We start from the raw sequence: 8324 nt of genomic DNA on the forward strand, positions 1-8324 counted from the left end.
TGTCGTATTTTTCTTATATTGCATTCCACATGTCCATGGAAGTCTTATAAGTTTCAAAAACTTTGATTATCTTCCATGAACATGAGCATAAGACTTTTCGCCTTTTTATCTTTCGACTTCCACTGTTCAAACCCTTTCTTTTCTTCAGGTGTAGATTTATCAGTAAGGGTTGGAGCAGTGGTTTCGATAATATCATCAATGTTGTCATGAATAAGAGCATATCCTATTTTTCTATGCCACATATCATAATTACTGCCATTAAATTTGTCAATTTTCCCTAGTTCTGATAGAACGAGTTTACTAGCCATTCGGTAGAGAACTAAAACTAAATTAATTTAAAAAATGTATAAGGTTGATATTTTGACAATTATACTAAAATAGAATAAAGTTAGATAATAAATAAATAAATAAATAAAAAAGAACCTGATTGTTCCGAGTTGATGAAAGAAGTTCCAATTCGAGCGAGATTGTCACTCAACGGTGTTGATTGGATCAGCACTTGTCGAAGATTCAGCGCCGTTTCTGACTAGATTTAAAGATGATCAAGTTGGAACAGCCGGGCCAGCAGATAAGCACAGATGCAAGGCCCAATTTATGTTAATACAGATGTATGCTTTGAGCTCACGTGCTTTGATGGGAGAGAGACTTGAAGATGTGTTAATAGGACATTTGTAGGACAAAAGAGATATAGGCTATATAGTAGGACGAAAGAGATATAGGCTATATGTTAATGCAGATTCTTGGAACAGTAAACAAAAGAGATATAGGCTATATGGTAGGACGAAAGAAATAAATGACCTGCTAGCTGGATGTAGACATTTGGGAGATGTTAGCTTCTAGGTGTAGGCCTGTGGCTATGAACAAAAAGTAGGACATAAAAAATAAAAGAGAGAGGCTGTGAACAATAGGACCGAAAAAATAAAAGTGTAGGCCTTTCTTCTTCAAAAAAAATTGCTGCTGGTTCTTCTTCTTCAACCGAGCTTCTCTTCTTCTTCAACAATGGTCTGGACCGATGGCTTCTCTCTACTCTTCAAAAAAAAAAAATATTAATCCACCAGCTCTGATACCAGTGAATGAAAACAGAGAAGAAGGAAGAACGAATTTTGAGGGGGGTTCCGCTAATGGGTAAGAGGTTTTTCACTTTCTTTTGTTGTGATTTCTCAAGAAGATTTCTCCTCAATTTATAGGGGCTGAACCCACTAACTCCACCCCCCCAAGATCCGCCCCAATGAGAGATTTTCTCTCAACAAACCTTCCACGATCCACAATTCTCTCTACTGAGAATCGTTGATTTGGTCACCATGACCGAGTCTAGCTAACATATTAGTAATAGATTTATGAGACAAAATCCTTTATTTTCTACCTTTTTATATCTATTTTGCATTAAAAATTATAATTAATATTTATTATAAAAAACCATCTTTACTTTCATTTCACCGATTAGTTTTTTAGTGAAAACTACTACAAAATTTTATTGTTTTCTATTAAGCAATTGTTTTATCTAATCTTCGGATTAAAATTCTCTATTTTTCTTTACCAATGACATATTTCATTAAAAAAACAAACTTGTATGCATTCCACAATAAAAATAAAGTCAATGGATTGTTTTCTCACAAATTGAAAACTAGACATGCCTTTTTCGATTGGAATAGAGACAACCAAAAAGAAAAAAAAACATAAAGTCAAAATATTAGAATAAAGTAGAGATAAGAAAATTAAAGATAAATAAATCAGAGTAAGAACAAGAGGCGGAGAGAGGAGGAGAATGGAGGCCGAAATTTGGAAAGAAATAGAATAGGAGAAAAACAATGGAGTTCGTTTCAGGAATTTGCTCCTATAATGATGTTTCGTTTAATCTCATCCATTCAAAAAAATTCAACGGATGATAATAGAAGTAGTTATCTCTTCTTCTAAAATCTAAAAAAGTAAAAAAGATCTGGATAATGACTAAATTAAGAGGGATGTAGAAAATGAATATTATACCTATAGGCTGTGTTTGGCAAAGGGTTAAGGAAGAGGGATTAAGGAGAAGGGTTAACTTAGTTAATCCATTGTGAAGGGTTAGAAGAAGAGGGAAATGATTTTGGGGAAGAACTGCTTGAATAGAATCATACCGTATAACTGAAAGATATCTGGCCTCCCCAATTTCCGCTGCCAAGATGCGACATTCCACCGCCTACCTAATTTCCATTGCCAACATCAAATTTCCATCGCCTACCCTCGCGTGAGAAGGAGGGTTAAGCCTTGTTCCGCCTATCTGAAGGGATTTGTTAACCCTTCGAATCACGGGTTAAATGGGTTTTTGAGGTCACGTGAGGGTTAACTAACTCTTGGGGTAATTTTGGTGTTTGGCAGGTTAATGGAGGGTTAAACCCTCTTAACCCTTCATTTATCCCTTTGCCAAACACAGCCATAGCGTCAGCTTCATTACTTCCTGGAACAACCTGAAGAGTTGTTATACAGAAGTTGACGTCAAAATGAACACCTGGGTGAGCTGCTAATTGCTTGCATGTTTCTTCAAGAATCGCATCAGCTGATAACAAGTTGAGGAAGAGGAGGGCAACAATGAGAGAGGGAAAAGCCTTCATAATTAATTCGTCTGTTTCTTAATTTCTTTCTATTTTATTTTTTTTGGCGTAAATTTTATTTGAGAAGACCTGGTTATATAATCAGGGATCTAGTCTTCCTTTGGCATCTAATTAATGGGTAAATAGGTTCATATTTGCTAAGTAAATAAATATGCATCTTTTGCCCTGTAAACATTCCATGAACGGTTTGAGCTAAATAAGAATAAATTCCTCCCATTAATACTTACCATTTATAGTTCATAAACATGCATCTTTTGCCCTGTATACATTCCATGAACGGTTTGGGCTAAATAAGAATAAGTTCCTCCCATTAATACTTGCCATTTATGTGGTAAATATCTTCAAAGTAAATTAACTTGTAAATAATGCATAAATTTCTCATATTTGGTAGATGAATAAAAAAATTTTATTGACAAAAAAAAACTTGTAAATAATGCTTTGTCCACGTTCGGTGAATGCGTTTAAACTATAGCAGTGATTCGATGCAAACCGAGTCATGAAACAACGCCTTTCAAGGAGTACATGAATAAAAAAATAATCTTTGATTATGCAGAAATTTAAAATACTTCCCATACAAATAGAAATTCTGGAGATAGAACTCGACAAATTAGGGGAAGCACTTTGGATATTAAATTTGTAGTTTCTATCTGTATCTGAACAGAAAATTTGATGAGACTTTTGACTAGGTTATTATTCACCAAATTAAGTTAAAGGGAAGACTTAGGGACCCCAAACTCCTACATAAATACCTCTCACTCGTGCAGTTAACTTTCTGACATCAACAATTTGCGCCTTATTTGATTATTTAGGACATAACATTTAAAAAAAATCCATTAATGATTCTATAACCACCATTAAACACCCATTAATCACAAATTAATTCCAATTAGAACTACAACCATTCATTTTCTCAAGCGTAACCGCTCCGGATCCCCTATAAATCTCCACCATCTTCGACGAGTAGACACAAATAAAAAAACAGCAATCCCCAATCTGTCTTCTTCTCGCCAAGACGCATATTGAAGTGTGTGTCTGCTTTAAACAATTATAAGTAGGGTACCCTTATAAATAAGTTATCTAGTTTTAAAGGAGCAGCAAATCAAAGAAAATAAATTGAAAATAATTTAATTCTTAAAAACAATACTGTTGTAATATACTAAAGAAATGAAACAAGAGACAAGAGAAGAAGAGAAATTGTAATCTCTTATTCATCATCTTCCATTTCCATACATCGTACAATTTATAGATACATGATGGAATACAAAAGGACATGAAATTAATAGTCCACATACAAAGTAATGTCCACATACATTTTGTCTTTTAGATTTCCACAAAATGTCACTTAGATTTCAACACTCCCCCTTGGACATTACTTCGAAATGTCAATGCCTCGTTAAAAACCTAGCTAGAAAAACCCAGTGGGATAAAAACTAGTCGAGGAAAAGAGTACACGACATTAGTAGATTCTTGTTGCATTAGTTGCCTCAATAAAAACCTTTAACTAAGAAAACTCTGTGGGACAAAACTTAGCAAAGGGAAAAAGAGTACAACTATAGATCTTCGGGATCCAAACTTATGTTGCATTAGTTGCCTCATTAAAAACCTTTAGCTAAGAAAACCCTGTGGGACAAAACTTAGCAAAAAGGAAAAAAGAGTACAACTATAGTCCTTCAAGGCACAATCTTCGGGATTGCGTTGAAAATTCGCTCCCCCTGATGATGACAATCTTCTGAGTCTATGCTAAGAAAAACCCAATGGGACAAAACTTAGCGAAAATGGGCAAATTATGATAATAGACCTTCAGGGCCCAATCTTCAGGATTGTTCTTTAAGAATTTGCTCCCCCTGAAGAAGATAGTCTTTCAAGTCTGTGCATATTGTGAACACATTTCTCATAAGTTGATGTAGGCAGAGACTTAGTGAACAAATCTGCAAGATTGTCACTTGAGCGAACTTTTTCGATGGTGATTTCGCCATTCTTTTGGAGCTCATGTGGATAAAAGAATTTTGGCGTAATATGTTTTGTCATGGTTCCATTTACATATCCACTGCTCATTTGTGCAACACAAGCTGCATTGTCCTCATAAAGGACATTGGGGAGGAATATCATCTTTCACTAGACCACACGAGCCACAAATATGTTGTATCAATGATCTTAATCATACACATTCTCGTGAGGCCTCATATAAAGCGATAATCTCTGAGTGGTTATAAGAAGTAGTCACCATAGTCTGCTTAACAGACCTCTAAGAAACGACAGTACCACCACAGACACCATAGTCTGCTTAACAGACCTCTAAGAAACGACAGTACCACCACAGAGAAAAACATAACCAGTCTGAGATCTGGCGTTATGGGGATCAGATATGTAGCCAGCGTTCTAATAGCTCACCAATGTCATATCTTGGTTTCTTTTATAGAATAGTCCAAGATCTTTGTACCTTGAAGATAGCGAAGGAAATGTTTAATGCCATTCCATTACCTCATTATAGGATAAGCACTATACCTTGCTAGCAAGTTCACCGCAAATGCAATATCAGGCCTGGTGCAATTTGCGAGATAAAGAAATGCTCCAATGGTGTTCAGATAGGGAACTTCTGACGCTAACATTTCTTCATTATCTTCTTTGGGTCTAAATGAGTCTTTATCCACTTCGAAGGACCGGACGACCATTGGTGTGCTAAGTGGATGAGATTTATCCATATAAAATCTTTCCAAAAACCTTTTCACATAGGTTGACTGGTGTAGAAAAATTCCTTCTGGGAAAATGCTCGATCTGCAGGCCGAGACAAAACTTGGTTTTTCCCAAGTCTTTCATTTCAAACTCCATCTTTAGGCATGAGCTAATATAGACTGATATAATAAAGAAGCCATTTTCGAATTTCTTTATAAACACACAAGGGCATACATCATTATTTGCATATCTCCTCTTCAAGAGGAACTTACTCAGTCGGTTATACTCAGTCGTATAACGACCTTTATAATTTAATGTTATACATGTTGCGATTCTTGTTTTCTCTTAATTCAGGAATTTTAAGTCCATCAGGGACTTTCATATAAAAATATTAGCGTCTAATGACTCATATAAAAATGTGGTCATGACGTACATATACTGCATATATAAACTCATAGTTTCTACCATATGTATTAACTTGCGGAACATAATACAATCACTAATAGGAGAATATTTTACATCTAAATCGATGCCGGGTCTTTGCGTGAACCCATTGAGCTATGAATCCCGCTTTATATCTCACCACCTTACAATTCTCATTTATTTTTCTTACGAAGACCCATTATATCCTGCAGGGATATATGAACTACAGGTTCAAAAATACTTTAGCGAGTTCAGCTCAGCCTCAATTGCCACTTTCCATCTCACCTAGTCCGAGTGCTTCAAGCACTCTACTACCGACTTAGGTTCTAGATCCAGATTATTTTCGGAGATAGTAAGAGCAACTATAGAGGCAACTATGTTGTCGACAACTTTATATTTCTATTATATATTTCTCATTTTTCACAAATTCGTGGCCACTTTAATTCTTATTTTATGTTAACCAAATCATTGTCATTTCCCTTAACAATTGGATTTGGTCGTTCCGCATCTCCAATATTATGATTATCAAGTGCACGTGCAATTTACTGGAGATTCCATCTTCAGAATGAACCTCTTCTGGAGGTTATGGGAGTGACTGTCTTTCTATATATATAATTTAGTTTGCCGCGGACTTTTATCTTTTACACTAACATGTTTTATATGCTTCTGGCACAATATGCTTCTGGCATACCAAATCATCAATGATATATTCAACATGAATATGGGGCTTAGTCACTCTTTTCTTGGCAGATTATCATGTGAACTTCTGGTTCAGTTTGACTAGTACGTGGATATAAATATTGAAGATCTTTTTCACCAATGGAATTTCTTAACATTATTTTATATTTTGGGCACTAATCTCCCCCAAATGTCGAGAATTGATCTTCAATGAAAATGCAGTCAGCGTACCAAATTATAAATTGATCCCCTAACATGGGCCATAGGTACTAAATTATTGACGGAGTTTCATAAATAATGTATGTACCTTCACCGAGGTCCCATAGAGGTACGCTATGGTGGTAATATAGAAACATGGACTGCAAATAAATAATACGCAGATGGGAAATGTTTCACTTCTACACCACGTATTAGATAAAGGGGGAAAATTAAGATATGCAGTTGGTCGGATTTGGTTTGAATGCCCCATTTAATTTAAGAAAATCCGACGAATCATATTTTACCCAAGATGACTCAATCGCTCATGCTAGAGTTTAAAAGAATTTGGGTCCCTAAATCTCAAACTCATCGCAACATGTTGTATTTTAGGTCAGACAAATTCTAAATTATACACATATGAATAAAAACCACATAGGTTTATAAGAGTTTAAAGCAAAAATCAAGATAAATTAAAATTGTCTGATAAATGTATATAATCCAAATATAGAAAAATCAAATAGTTTACCTTGACCACCTCAATAAGATCTACTACCTCCCCCTCGTCCGAGCTTATGAATATTAATTTGAATTATGACATGTGCTTCAGGCACTACGACTAAACCAATTAAACTTGCATTATGGTTTCTCATAATAGCTGGTTGTGTTTTTTAACAGCTACTAATGCAAGGATTAGTTCATAATGCTTTTAGTTGTACTATTGTAAGAGTACAATGTTACTTGTTGAATTGTATTCAGTCAAGGGTTTAAAATCTAAAAATGGCTATAGGATAAGATCTCCTACTATGTAATTTTCTGAATTGTAGCATGTGCTACAAACACAAATCGTAAGCCAACTAGTCTGACATTGTGATTTCTAATCATCAATTGATTGTGTTTCTCTGCGACTACTAATCAATTCAGAATGCTAAGTATAATTCTTGGTCATGTACTGCTGCTGGAGTACAATATTATTTGCGTGGAATAGGGAAAAGAATTTTTCGATCAGTTTTATCACTGTCTGTAATGTTCTGCTTACAGAGTTTCAGCTGCTAGATAATTTGGTACAGAGCTTAATCATATTTAGTCATGTATTTGAAATCCAAAAAGTTCTGATTCAGTCTGTCAGTTACGTTTAAGGGAAGATTATTGGTTTCCATAGATCAAAGCGATCCTTCAGGGATTGCCCAGAAAAATAAATACTTTTTCACTGATGCATTTAATTTTTCACGTCAAAATTGATAGAGAGAAATTTTAAAGTGTTTGCCTTCTGGGCAAAGATACTTAAAGAATCAAGAGATATAATTGTGCAAAAATCATAGGTGTGTCCAGTAAAAAATGAAAGTTCGATGCCAAAGACAAGTAATAATTACTATCATATATTATAGTGCACTAATCATGGGGATGAAAGATTAGTGCATGAGAAAATTAGAAATATTCACATAATCACCAAAATTATCAAGTTCCTTTTTCTAAAGATCTTCATAAAGGTTATCTTTCAAATGTTTGCTTTTGGCAAGATTCAAAACACCACCAAGATAATTTTGAATAGAAAACTAATATTGTATAATTTCAGTGGAGAAGGAGAATCAGTGAAATTAGTAATTAAAAAATAGACCACTTATGGACGCCAACATGAGCTTTAAAACCCACAACTTAATTTTAAGTTTTCATGAGGCTTAGATTTTACTTCAAGCAAGCAAATAGAATATTTATAGCAAAAGCATCAAATTGATACATTATGACAATTTTTCATGATTGATGCTC

Source organism: Asparagus officinalis, chromosome 6 (genome assembly GCF_001876935.1).
Source record: "Asparagus officinalis chromosome 6, Aspof.V1, whole genome shotgun sequence".
In the NCBI taxonomy this organism is placed as follows: domain Eukaryota; kingdom Viridiplantae; phylum Streptophyta; class Magnoliopsida; order Asparagales; family Asparagaceae; genus Asparagus; species Asparagus officinalis.